General features: G+C 41.1%; 1 long non-coding RNA gene across 1 annotated transcript in view; it reads right to left on the bottom strand.

Annotated features, from left to right (window-relative positions):
• Positions 1–14,310: 14,310 nt before the first annotated feature.
• LOC149312770 (uncharacterized) overlaps positions 14,311–14,347 on the bottom strand; it is a 4,910-nt gene continuing 4,873 nt past the window's right edge. Inside the window, exon 3 of the long non-coding RNA XR_016281429.1 lies at positions 14,311–14,347. This exon is cut by the window's right edge and continues 383 nt beyond it. This is a non-coding gene — a long non-coding RNA (uncharacterized LOC149312770).

Raw genomic sequence — 14,347 nt, 5'->3', positions numbered from 1 at the left:
CCTCATCATATGCAGATGGGAAGCATAGTGTGAGATAATAATAGTTGCTTGCTTAAGATCAGCAAGATTCTTGGCAGAGGAGATGTTTGAATTAAGGACTTAGCAACTCACACTCATCACTGCATCTCTTCTCCTCACAGTAGTTTTTCACAAGGGAATTGTGAATAACTGACACAATTCCTAGCTCTTATGTATCAAATAAAATTGGTTGTCTTAAGACAAATAATCAAAGTAGCCAGAATGGCCAAGAGGCTGCTGCAAAAAAAGAATAATTTCCCCCTTCTATCTGCAGAATTGGACAGCGCAGTCCTGTAAAAGCCATCATTCAAAAGCTCAGCCTGTGGGAAAAGAAACTATGAGAGAACTTTAAGGCTGCATAATACATTTTTTGCTGATATGGAAATAAATTATTTCAATAGGAATATATGCCCACCGAAAGCAGGAAGGGCATTTTCTATTTAAAAGAAAGTTTCAAACAACTTCACTGGAAACTTTTTTTTTCTTTTCCAGTCAACTTAAATGACTGAATATTGATCAGAATGTTAATCAGCGGTTTAAGGGGCATACTTGTGTGCTTTTGAGGCTGTTTTGGTACAACAATCTCACTCAAAGTCAAAATGTAATGGCAAAATGTTGCTTCTATCTGTGATAAAGGGCTCTCCCATTATCTGTACAACACAGCTGGGGGGTATAGTCTTCCAGCAAACAATGGTGTTAGGTTACATTTATTGGGAATCAGCATCACATAGGAGCAACAGAGATCACAAGAGACAATTGCCCAGTCAGGATGACCAGTTTGGAAGGAGTGTGGAAGCTCTGAGATGCTTGCAAGCTGACAGGTTATAAAACAGAGACTGGGGAGGGAAAAATGCACAGGCAGGATACCATGCGCCAACCTTGTGGTATCCTGCCCACAGATCTGGCCAGTTCCCACCCCTGGCAATCACCTGAGTTGAGACAGCTAGGGATACATGTTCAGATGCCCACCCACTGCTGCACCATGGAGCCACCATTGCAACTGCACCTTGCCCACTGTTGCCACCTGCTCTCTGTGAAAGCCGATTTTTCTTCTAAGAAATGTGAGATGATGAATTCTTCTTTATATGCATCATCAGGTTTATTTTAGAGTTAAATTATTTTGTGTTTCTTTCTCCTATGTTTTGCTATTAAATCCCAGTCATCTTCAGTTATTGTGTGTGTTTTTTCCTACATTCTTTGTGAGAGTCTGTCCAATTCTCTCATGCCCATCAGCTTGACTAGCCATTCTTCAATTGAGGGAGTTTGATTAATTTCCCACTTTTGGGCATATAATAAACTTGCAATGGTCATCATATATAATGTTAGTTTCCAGAATTTTCTCTCTATTTCTTTTCCTATCACATGAGTCATATCTGTCAGCCATGTGAATTTTTTCCCAATAGTTTCTGGCTAACTTATAGTTCCATAGGTTTATTGTGTTTACATATGAAGTCCCGCAGGGTGTCCACAACAAAGCCAGCAGAAAAAAAATTTTTTTTTGGGGGGGGGGCATTTTAATGGATGTATAATTGTTGACAGTGTTAACTTTGCAGCCAAACAAGATGCATCCAAGGAGGTAGAATTCAGAAACCTAGCTGTGTTAGTCTGAAATATCAATATGAAAGGGATCTTGTATCATCTTTGAGACCAACTGTGCCAAAGATGTTGTAGCATAAGCTTTCATAATTTCTGTATAATTTCATAATTTTCTTTGGCACAGTTAGACTCAAAGGTGTTACAAGATCCCTTTCAAGGTGCATCTGAGTGAGATTCTATAACAAAAACAAAAAGGGAATCAAAGAAAAAAGTCAAGAAAAGATGACAGCAAAATGTATTAAAGACCAATGATGTTTACAAATCATACAATTTGTATTGAGAACTTTTCTGCATAAGTCTTGGTGCATATCCTTTTTGTATCATTACTAAAATTTGAAAATAAAATCTTAGTTTCAAAAACTAATTTCTGACACTTAAAAATGAGAACCATGCCTGCAAAAGGAAATGTATCAGCCCTTCTCCAGTCCATGATTTCTCTCCATCATCTGCTCTATTTGAGCAAATGAGAGCCTTGTGTTGCCTTGCAGGGAAAAAATAGATATAGGCCCCATACAGACAGGCCAAAATAAAGCTGGTTCAGGTCACTTTGGAGGTATGTTGTTTAAATGATGCATGCTTACTAAGAGTCTGGAAGCTGCACCAAAGCTGCAATACAGTCCTTAGGACTGGATCATGTCTTTGGTGCAGCTTCTGGACTCTTAGGACGCATGCAACATTTAAACAACATGCCTCCAAAGTGACCCGAAGCAGCGTTATTTTGGCCTGTCTGTACGGGGCCATAGTTGCTATCTTACAACCCAACCATTGTTCACATCCTTTGTTTCCTCCAGTGATATGGGAAACAAAGGAAGCTGGCTTTTCTTCCCCCATATTCTGTCCGATCCTGTTCCCCACTTTCTTTCTTCCCCCCTGTGAAGAGCAAGAAAGACAAGAGGATCCAGGTTAAACGGCCTTATAGAAATTATAGCTGCCTTACCTACAAATGTTATGGAGGTCTGAAAGGTAAATGAAGGGTTCTCCAGGTTACAAAGTGTCAAGCTACAGGGGAAGAAGAGAGAAGAAAGCACAGTTAGCAAATCTATTCATTAGCTCTTAAATGATCTGACAATCCAAACATTCATCTGGGTGCACAAACTGCGGGGGGGGGGGGGTAAAATCAGCTTCGGAGAAGAAGGGATGGAGATAAGATCAAACCTTAAACATGTTGACAATAATAAAACCTTCCTTTCAGTATAGGGAAGCTTAGAATCATCTTGCAATCGAGAAAAACTTTACACCTGTGCTGGGCTTTTCTTTTCAAATTAGCTCCTCATCAGCTCTTATTACTAAACAAGCACAGAGCAGCTGTAGCTCTCCAGCCGTGATTAGCATTAAACCCTTCAAAATCCAGCCTAGCTCAGACACCATTTCCGCCATTGTACTCAATTGATTAACTCCAACTGGTTTGCAACTAAAACTAATCTATTAATTTAACAACCTTGGCAACTCTTCAAATGAAACGTGCTGCACGTCAGAGGAACCTGAATAAATCAAGCAATACATACATCAAAAGGATGGTACTTTTGAAGCATTTTAAGAGGGATAAATAACTTTAAAAGATTTCAATCACTGCATTTTTGTATGCCTTTTCACTCCGAAACTGGGGATTGCTTTATTGATTCAGCACACACTGCTCTCCTTTGCAAAATGCTAGCAGTCTGGAATAATGTTATTAGTCTTCTGAGAGAGATAAAGTAGGAGGTGGTAGAAGCCACAAACCAATCAGCCTCCCATATCATCTTCTCATTGCATCTAAGGCAGACTAATGGTCTACTGACATACTGCAAATCTAGTTTCCACTATTCTAGAGCGACAGAAAAAAGGGAGGAGAGCTTTCATCCCATAGCTTCCATACAACATAAAAGAGGAAAGTATTGTGCTGATCTCCAGAGGTTTTTGAACTGCAGCTCCCAGCGTTCTTCAGCACTTGCAATGCTGGTCAGAGCTGCTGAGTACTGCAGATTAACAGCCTTTGCAGAGCTGTGTGAAAACTTCTATGTATCTCACTTCTAATACCAATAGTGAGGGTTGTCCACTTATCTCCACTTCTGCCACCATATGTGAAGATCTCTTCCTGCTCCACTGCTATGGCATGAAATGTGAAGACTTTCTAGATGTCCTTCCTCGTGGTCCCTGTGTGAGGCTTTATTATTCTAATCCCATCACTGAACACCACCAATCTTGAATTACTGTTGCCATCACAGACATCATGTGTGTAAACTCAAGCATTCTAATAGCTGTAGCATTCTCAGAGGCATAAATGTATAATACAAATATTATTTTATTAAACAGAAATTTGACAATTAAAAATTATTTTAAGATGTCTAAAAATAACTACTCACATGTCACTGAGATTCTTATCGCATAACAAAAGAAAGCCAAGATGCAGAGAGAAATACCTTTCTCCTTGCCTCTCTACATGCTGTGGAAACACTTCTGTTCTCTTCCTGAAGGAGAAGGTCATAAAAGCATGTATTTTGTTGTGCTGGAAAAATCCATTTGGCAAAAGGCACACTTTTACGAAAAACTCACTCTGGAAGAGAACAGAAGTGCTACAACAACATGTGGAGAGGCAAAGAGAAAGCTGCTTCTCTCTCACACTGCATCTTGACTTTCTTTTGTTATGCAATAAGGCTCTCATACCCTTAACCTTGACACTCATATCTCCCTGACTCTAAGTAACTAACCAGAGTCTAACTAATCTCTGACAGATTCATATCTCCACACATCAGATTTTTACATCCCCTTCAAATACCCAGACAATTATAAGTCACACACACGCCAACATGCCACAGTCTCACCTTCTCCCAACCCCCTCCACTGCTTTCTTCTGAGGTTCAGAGTATGTGACTTGCCCAAGGTCACCTAGTGAGTTTCCACGATTGAGCAAGGATCGAACCCTTGGACTATTGCACCGTGCTGGCTCAAAAATTATCTGTCTACATTTTGAATGTATAAGTCCCATTAAACTCAGTGGAGATTCTATTGAGTAGGCATGCCCTGTTAGCCTCTATTGTCCTGTTGTTATTGCTGGGGCAGCCAATATATTTGGTGATTATTAGGAGCATTATTGTTGTTGTTGTTGTTGTTGTTATATTGGGTATGAGAAGGGATTCTACAAGATTAGACAGAAGAGAGGCGAGGAGAAGAGAGGCATGGCTAGGGAGGGGCACTGATAAACAGAAACAACCAATTCAAAATAAAGTTTTAAAACTTTTTTTCTCAGAAAAATTAATTTGATCAGATTATATTTCCTACAGTAGCATCACTAAAAAGTGAAGGGAATATGACCTGCACTGGGTGATACCCCAGAAGAGGGGACACCCAGTTGGGCCCTCCTCCCACTGTGCCCCTCCCAGCTTCGCCACAAGGAGGTCTCCTTTGCCACAGTGAAAGAGGACCAAGCATGCCCTTTTGGCTACTGCCCCCTCCCAGAATCCCACACACACAACAAGTGACACTGATTCCCTATATCATAAAAATCTTTGCAAAAGTGTTAAAAACAAATCTTGCAGAAGTTTGCTTTTGCCTGCTCAAAGCAGAACTTGAAAATCTTCCTTTTAGTTAGTTTATGGGTCCCATGTATTCTTAGAAACCGTGCTCGCAAAGGTGTTGTAGGGTCAAAACAGAGCTTGGTAATGTTAATTTTTTAGACTATAATTCCCAGAATCCCCCAACCAGGATCGCCAGTGACCCCACACATTACACATTATATGGAAGACCTGTCAGTTGCGTCTCAAAACTGAAATGCTGCAGCTAAAAATCCAAAAAAAGAGCAGTGATGGTTTAGAAATGAGAAAGTGGCTCTTTTCCCTGTGGGCCACTTTCAGGAACAAAATCCCCCACGCAATCTGTTTCTCCTACTACTACCTTATTGGTGTGCAAATATTCTTTTTCTGTACAAAAATGGCCTGCAAGGAAAGAATTTCTTATAGAACCTTATTTGTTTTAATGTTTGCACAGACAGATAAATAAATGTGCACATAGTGTAGTAAAATAGGAAAAGATGGGTGGACAAACACAGATCTCCTGTGTAACATGTAGTTTGGCATTCAACCTCCTCTTGGAAAAAGTCTCATTCCTGCCTTTTAAAAGTTGCAGCTATGACTCATTAACTCCGTCCTCTTTAATCCCTTGTTCTGAGTATGACCATTAAAGCCTTTGCAACTGCTAGAACTGAATTAGGCATCTCCCTGTGAAACTGTTCATACTTTTTTGTAAAACACATACTCACCTGAATCTATTAGGGCATAGTGATCACAATCATACCAAGATGTAATTGTGTAACAAGGCTTTGATCCTTATATACAATTGAAATTATATATATAGTTTCTATATACCTAAATTGATAATACATCTCCCAGCTGAGATCACTCAAACGCATTATCACTGAGCTACAACCAGTTCTGGAGAATAACCCAGTCTTCCTCCAAGCTCTTAGAGACAGGCATTTATTGGTCTATAGATAGCCTCCAAATCTTATACAACTATGCACTTACAACAGGATACATAACATGGATGGTTCTACAGGGACAAGACCTTGCTATAATCCCAGATGCCAAGTCTGTCTACTCTGGGAGCAATATCACGGAAGCCAATAATGAGGTGCATTTACTTGCTCTTTCTCTAAGGGGATATGTGCCATCCTATTTCAGCAATGCCAGTCTACACTGGACAAACAGGACAGTCTCAATGCGAGAGGATGAATGGACAGAACTCAGACATTAGGAATGCAATACGTAAAAACCAGTTGCAGAACATTTTAACCTTCCTGGGCCCACAGTAAGAGATTTACACCTTGCAGCCTTAGAAGAAGGAAATTACAAGGAAGACGAGAAAGAGAAACTGCTAGGTTAAATTATAAATTCCAATCTATTAGCAGAGGTATGAACAGAGGAAATTATCGCACCCAGGAATTCTGGCAGGAGGGACATGGGATCTAAAAGACAATAATGGATGTTATTGCAGGCTGTGGGCAGCCCTTATCCATTCGCAGCTTTATCAAGAATGAGATTTCCCGTTCTTGAAAAAGCTGCAACAGATGTCCAGCTTGCAGGCAGGCTTCCCAAGTGGCTACAGGCTGTCTACAGCCTGGACACAGGTAAATGCAATAACATCTGTTATCGTCTTTTAGATCCTGCATGTCTCCCACTGGAATTCCTGGGTGCGATAATCTCAAAAAGCAATGGCTTCATGGCAAATTACATATGTTAATACAAGAGCCCTTGTACATTTTGCACATGCGCCACTTCAGCACATGTCTTCAGATCATGTTCCTGCCCCACACAGAGTAAAAAACAATAAAATAAAATGTATTACTTCACCAAAGTATTTTAATCCAGTGTAAACAAAATTATGCCCTACACCTCAAACAAGACTGAAATCCACTGCAAACACAATCCTGGCAATGGAATGAATTGCCGATGCCAAAATGCAGACTCTGGCGGGTTATAGACCGCTGCTTTGAGGCGGTCTGCCGCCGCCGCCGTTTGCTCCGTAAGGGAGCCATCGCAGCCAAACCGCGCGGCTCCGTTACGGAGCAAAAAAGAAGCTCCAAAATGGAGCTTCTTCTTGCGGCGCCCTAATGACGTCGTGAGGCGCCAGGGGCGCATTCGCGATGTCATTAGCGCCGCAACACGTTCGGACACACAGCGTCCGATACGTAAAGATGGCGGCGCCCGTATGAACAGGGCGCCGCCATCTTGTACGTATTCTATACGTATTAGGGTTAGGGGGGTGCGGAAGCACCGCCCCTTCCTAACCCTAGTACGTATAGAATACGTACTAAATGGCGGTCTGTAACCCGCCTCTGTAAACTTTAAAGTCCCAAGTTGCTTCCCCAATAGTGCAAATGAAACGCGATTAGCTTTCGCACCCTGGCAATCGCACTTCAATCATTGCTGTTCAGAAGCCATTCACAGGATTTCCCCATGAATGGTTTGTTGCTGGAGCATTCCTCATTCTTCACAGGATAGGTCCTGGACGAGCATGATGACGTCTGAAAATCTTCTGCGCAATCACACAATTTAACAAGGATGATGCCTTTTTCTTCCTCCTTTTCCCCCATCTGATAATCTCCAGTGACTTCAGCCTCTTATGGTGGGGAGGATGTCTGAATTCAGGACATTTGCCCCGGTGTCTGTTACAAAACATAAAACAGAGTGATGCCATTTAAGACAAAGCACCCTTCAGATCCAAAATAGGCAGAGCAAACAGCTCCTACCTGGGGAGCAATTGCTTCAAGCTAGTTAGAAACATTTGTAAAACGAAATGATACAGCACTCCTTTGGGACAGCAAATACCATTTTCCAAGGAAAAAATCATACAGTTTTATCACCAGGAAGTGCAACAGCAGTGAGCACTAACATCCTGCTAAGGATTCATTTTCTTTTAAGTCATGCTAGTGCATGTACCGGGGAAGCCTATAACCAAGACTGTGCACTGTCTCCTATGATTTGAGGTTGATAAATAAATTACCAAGAATCAACACCCCAGTTGTAACAAGGCACCAAAAAAAAAAAGGGGGGGGGGTAGGAAGTGATTTGTCCTTCTCCAGTTATAATATCGAAGTGTTATAAAGTATGCACTTTAAAAACCAAGGAGGGAAATCCCTCAAATTATATTGCTTAGCTCAAAAATTCTTCTTTTACTTGCCTCTATTAAAAAATCTGGATTGAAAAGAAATAGCTTTGAAGAAGGAAATGAAAAGAAATGTAATGTGAGAAAACAGCTCTGGGCAAATTCATGTGGCTGAAATCTGGTGTTTATTGTGGAGTGACTTCACAGGAAAATCATAAGAAGTTGTGAAGTCGAAGGCTTTCATGGCTAGCATCCATGGTGTTTTGTGGGTTTTTCGGGCTATCTTCAGAGAAGTTGCCAGCCACAGTTACTGGTGAAACATCAGGAAGAAAATTTTCTAGAACATGGCCACATAGCCCAAAAAACCCACAAAAAGTCATAAGAAGTTGTTGTTAACTGCCCTCGATTTAAACTTAACATGTGGTGACCCTGTGGATGAGACATGTTTGTTTTCTGCTGCTTCAGAGAACAGGACCCGGAACAATGGATGCAAGCTACAGGAAAAGAAATTCCACCTCAACATTAGGAAGAACTTCCTGACAGTAAGGGCTGTTCGACAGTGGAACAAACTCCCCCGGAGTGTAGTGGAGTCTCCTTCCTGGAGATCTTCAAACAGAGGCTAGATTGCCATCTGCTGGGGATGCTTTGATTTGGATTTCCTGCATGGCAGGGGGTTGGACTGGATGGCCCTTGCGGTCTCTTCCAACTCTATGATTCTATGATTCTAAGACCCTCTGTCCTCCAGTGCTCGGTTAGGTCCTATAAATTGATACTTGTAAACTCCTTCATTGAAACCATCAATATAGCTTGCGGTCTTCCTCTCTCTGTACTTCCTTCTACTTTCCCTAGCATTTTTGTCTTTTCTAATGAGTAGTGCTTTCTCATGATATGGGCAAAGTATGGTAAACTCAATGGGATCATGCTGGCTTCCAGGGAGGTTTCAAGACCCATTTGTTTGTTTATTTGTTTTTGGCTGTCCACAGTATCCTTAGCACTCTTCCCCAGCACCACATCTCCAATGAATTTATTTTCTTCTTACTGCTTTCTTCACAGTCCAGCTCTCCCATCTGTACCTGGTGACAGCTTGAATGATTCTAATTTTAGTGCTCAGTTGCATATCTTCAGTCTTTAGGATCTTATCTAGCTTCAGATGTGGTACTGAGAGTATTGAGGCCTCAGAAATATTTATGCAGTTGTGGGAATGGGATAGAATATAATAGGATCCAGAAAAATGCAAATCATGTCCCTTGCCCTAAATTTTCAAATGGCTGTGTAAGGTGAAATAGGTCTTTCAGATTTTTATGGTGGTTAGTCAGTACTGACACATCTAACCAATTGAACAATGAAGGTCATAGATCCATTCAGATGTGCGCTGAGCAGCTCTGCATGTGTGGAACCTTGTGAACGTGTCCAGACCTCCTGCTGGAAATGTAAGATTATAAACAATGAAAATGTTGGGATAATTGATTGATTGGTTTTCAACTGTCATGGTTCATTGTTTCAAAAATAGGTTTGCATATTAAAAGTGCTTCTTGGCTTTTCCCCTATACTTTCATTGTACTTTACAGCTACTTAGCCAAAGACACATTATGCAATCGCAAAAATGCAAATAATTTTACACATACAGGGGACTTTTCAAGCTAATTTGGTTGTGTCCTCAGGGTGCATACTTTCACAAACTTTACAGGAACAAGTTCACAAAGTTTGTTTCTAGCCCAGTTTCATTTGTGAAATTTTATAGCATTTTCAAGGAAACTATTTTCCACTTGAAATCCCCCCCCCCACCTTAACATTGGAAATACTTTAAAGAGAGAAAAGGAGTAGCTGTGATATGTCTTTTGTCTAGTAGTATCCATCAATATGGAAGGAGGCAAAGATATAGAGATTATTCACAGTAAAGCATAATGTTTTACACAAAAATAAGTTAACTGATTCTGAGACCTGAAAGCCTATCTCCTCTTCCAACTCTCAAAGAAAGGCAGATAAGCACCCTTGGAAGAACAATTTTGTTCTTCACACTTGTGCAATTTGAAAAAGTAGCCACAAAGTGCTTTTTAACTTTCTACCACAAAGGAATACTTTCCATATTGATTGTCTCTTCAGGAACCCATGTGGATTTCAAATGGTACTTAGCATAACAGTTAAGCCCACCTAACATGGGGATCAGTAGGGGCGGTTATGGGGTAGCCTCCACCTTCTTCCTTTTCAGTGGCAGAATTCTTACAGAGCCCTGAATACTAAACATTTCTATATAACAAGAAAGGTCTCTTTCCTTCTCTGAATCTAGACTTATTTTTGTGTTGTTAGCAGCACCTGGTGGAAAAGGAGGGAATATCAGAAGCAGAGATTTTTATTTTATATGCTTTGAAAAAGCAGGCAATGCTCTAAATTATCACCTTGAATTTTCACTAAAAGGAAAGGCTACTTGAGTCTAGCAAGGAAGCCATTTATACTTGTTGGGGATATTCCCTCATTAATTTTGTAAAGGCTAGGAGGCCAGTGGTTGTGGGAGGTTTGCTGAACGGAGACAAAAATTGAGACAAAATACAGCCAACTCCAGCAACCTGCAGTGGATGGATTCAGATAGAAAGTTATCCATCTGTTCTTGAACAGAGGATATCTGCATTTCCCCAGAACTCCAAAGATCCAGAGCACACTAAGGGTACCCTATGTATAAATGTTCTTGAGTGGGGGGAACAATAACAGAATACATGGACTTACCATGAAATTGAGGGTGAAGCAACAAAAGCACAATGATTAAAACACGGAGCCGGGGGGGGGGGGGACTCAGGATGAATCAGACCAAACCCAGATTAAAATCCAATAGCATTCTGTGACATTCTGGGCATATGAGTCAAGAAAAAAAGGTAATGTATTGATATATATTGTATTTTAGGAAAGAAGGTGAAAAGTCTGTTGCAAGGGCATGGTGACTGATTGTTTGAATGGGATTGCTACAAGAGGTAATCCATTTAAGTGGGATGTTCACAGAAGGTGGCAAAAGTTTCAATGATCAGAAGAGGGTTATCACAGCCCTTTCCTGGTGTTGGGACAGACAGATGTCCCCACAAAGACTTGTAATAGGAGACACTAACTAGAGCAAAGCATACTTCCCTGCCATGACTGTATCTGCATGGAATGGATTTGCAATGTGTTTCTATATTGTGGTGAGACATGAGACTGCTGCAGTGCGGAGGAGATCTACTGCTGTCACGTTTGCTGTAAAATTATAATTATTATCATCATTATTATATTTTTATCTTAACTTTTTCCCAGTGCGGGGACCTCAGTGCAGCTTACAGCACTTAAAACAAGCATGGTTAAATAGTTCACACCATACAAAAGTTAAAAAGCATTTAAACGATAAAAAAAAATTAAAACCAGTTTAAAGCATAAACCATTTAAAAACAACAAAGGTAAGTCCAGCATATTATACAAACCAGTTTGCCCTAATATGTTAATTTTCAAAGGCCTGCTGGAATAACAAGGTTTTCACCTACCTGCAGAAAAAGAGCAAGGAGGCCAGTCTAGCCTTTCTGGAAAGTGAGATCCAAAGCCTGGGAGAAGCCACAGAAAAGATCCTCTCCTGTGTTTCCACCAGGTGTACCTGTGAAGGTAGAGGGACAGAGAGAAGGCCCATCCCCAGAAGATCTCAGAACATGAAAGGTGTGTAAGGGACAACTGAGTCCTTTAACTAATGTAGACCTGAGCCACACTGAGTTTTGTAGATCAACACTAGCTCTGGGAAATCTTTGCTGCATTCTTTATGGATTAAGACTTGGATCTGCCTGTTCAGGTTGATGTACCTTTGGCAATTGTTTATCCAGCTTTGGATGTAGTCTTTTCAGTTTCTGTATCTTGAAGATGAGGGCACAGTGACTAAGGGTAAATCCACACTGCAGAAATAATCCAGTCTGACACATCTCTGCTACGTCTCAATGCTATAGAATTCTGGAAACTGTAATTTTGTGAGACATCTAGCCTTCTCCGCCTGAGGTCTGGTGCCACAACAAACTACAATTCCCAGGATTCCATAGCATTGAGCCACAACAGTAAAAGTGGTACTTGGATTATTAACTGGGTTATTTCTACAGTGCAGATACAGAATAGAACAGTGAGGGCTATCACCTGTTTATTTTTGATGTGCTCTACTAAGCTGATCAAACGGTCAAGGCAGGCTGGATGCTGTAGTTTGGTTGATAAATGCTGCTTGCTGAGGAGGGCTGAATCCACCTAATTAATGAGTCCGTAATAAGACCTTTATTGAAAAAGCCTATTCTTGATCTTAAACAGTTGGTTCTCCATATCCACGGATCTTTTATCCACACATTCATGCATCCAAAGCTTGAATATATATATATATATATATATATATATATATATATATATAAAAAATCAAAAAAGCAAACCTCGATTTTGCCATTTTATATAAGGTACACCATTGTACTATGACACTGTATTTAATGGGACTTGTGCATCCATGAATTTTGCTATCCACAGGAGGTCCTGGAAGCAAATCACAGCAGATACCAAGGGCCCACTGTAATATTGAATGAGGGAAGAAGCAGACTGCCCCAAAAAGGCAGATTGGGGCCACCTCAGAGTTGCTCGCCTTGGAGCTGCAGCAAGCTCATGCTGCGGCCCCAGTCCTCCCTGCTGCCAGCCCAAATAAGAGCGGAAAACATTCACTCCTTTTGGGGCCAGTAAAAATATGGTAAAAATACCTTTTCGGTATTGTCAAAATGCCACACACCCCAGAGCGGCTTGAAGCTGCCCTCGTCTGGTTGGCTGGGCATCTTGGAGGCATGCACCATCAAAACGCCATACCCCCAAGCCACCCAGAAGCCAGCTTTTCCAGACCATCTGGTCAGCCCCTAAGTTAGTCTCAAATATACTAATATCATTCAGATATGTTGTTTCTTGTTGTCTCATAACACCAACAAAGTTGTTGATACTCTTTAACATTGCCAGAGGATTGTGAACAAGCAGGAATTACATCCCAACAAGATCGAGGTGCTATTCGTAAAACACTTTGGTTCAGATTCAGTGTGTTCTAGAAGGAATTGAACTCATCCTGAAAGATCATGTTTGGCATCTGAGAGTTCTCCTAGACCAGGCCTACACAACATACATCCGGGGGGCCGCATGCAGCCCACCAAAGGATTTCAGGTGGCCAGCAAAGATGTGGAATGACTTCAAAGCTCCTCTGCTATTTGGCCTTCTCCTCAAGAGAAGGCCAGGCAGCAGAGGAGGAGGATGGGCAAATGCTTGCCGAGCAAGGCTCCTCCACTATCTGACTACAAGGCTCCTCCGCTGCTTGGCTTTTTCCCAAGGAGAAGGCCAACTGGAGGATGAGGATGGGTGAACACTCACAATGCTCCTCCGCTCCTTGACTTTCTCTTGAAGAAAGGGCCGGGCAGAGGAGGAGAACAGAATTAATATTAATAAATTAAAACCTATCTGCAGCCCGAGGAAGTTAACCTATTTTAATTTACCTGCACTAACCACTTGCATTCTTTTATCAGACTGTCAACAGCCATTGATCTTCTTAACAGCATAATAGATGTAACAGGAAAGTGGAACAGAAGTACACTGAAGTGTGCAGAGCATGAAATCAGGGGACTAAATGAAAAAGATATTTAAGTCTACAGTCCTATATCCATTTACCTGGGATTATGGTAAAATAAACTTTGAGGACTTACTTCTGAGAAGATATGTTGTTTGCCCACATGGCAAATATAATGAAGAGGGAAAGGTGACAGATGATCCAAAACATGGGTTAAGTGCTTGCAATACTAAATCAGATCAATTAAATACCTTTGCTGGTACTAATCTGTAGCATTGCCTTCTCCATATTCTTTGAATTGGTTGTAAATTGCCTTTTGGGAGAAGGGGGAATAGATTATGTGTTAGAACCACTTGGGAGTCATGAGGTTGTTAAAGCAATGTCCATAACTGCTCTGCTCCTTGTTACCAAAACTAGAGCTGTTCAACAATAAACATGATGAATTATTACAAAAGGGTTGAATAGCATTTATTTCTCACAGGAGGAGGCAGAACATTTTGGTCAATGAGTCTTTGGGCTCTAGATAAACAGCTCTGATCTCACCAAACCTCATGCAGACATGTGACACACTGAGTCCCAACACATGGG

The sequence above is a fragment of the Sceloporus occidentalis genome, unplaced genomic scaffold (assembly GCF_023333645.1).
Source record: "Sceloporus occidentalis isolate IW3139 unplaced genomic scaffold, rSceOcc1.0.p SCAF_5, whole genome shotgun sequence".
NCBI classification, from domain to species: Eukaryota; Metazoa; Chordata; class Lepidosauria; order Squamata; family Phrynosomatidae; genus Sceloporus; species Sceloporus occidentalis.
Note: the sequence above shows the minus strand (reverse complement) of the source record. Positions and strands in the feature narration are given on the sequence as shown.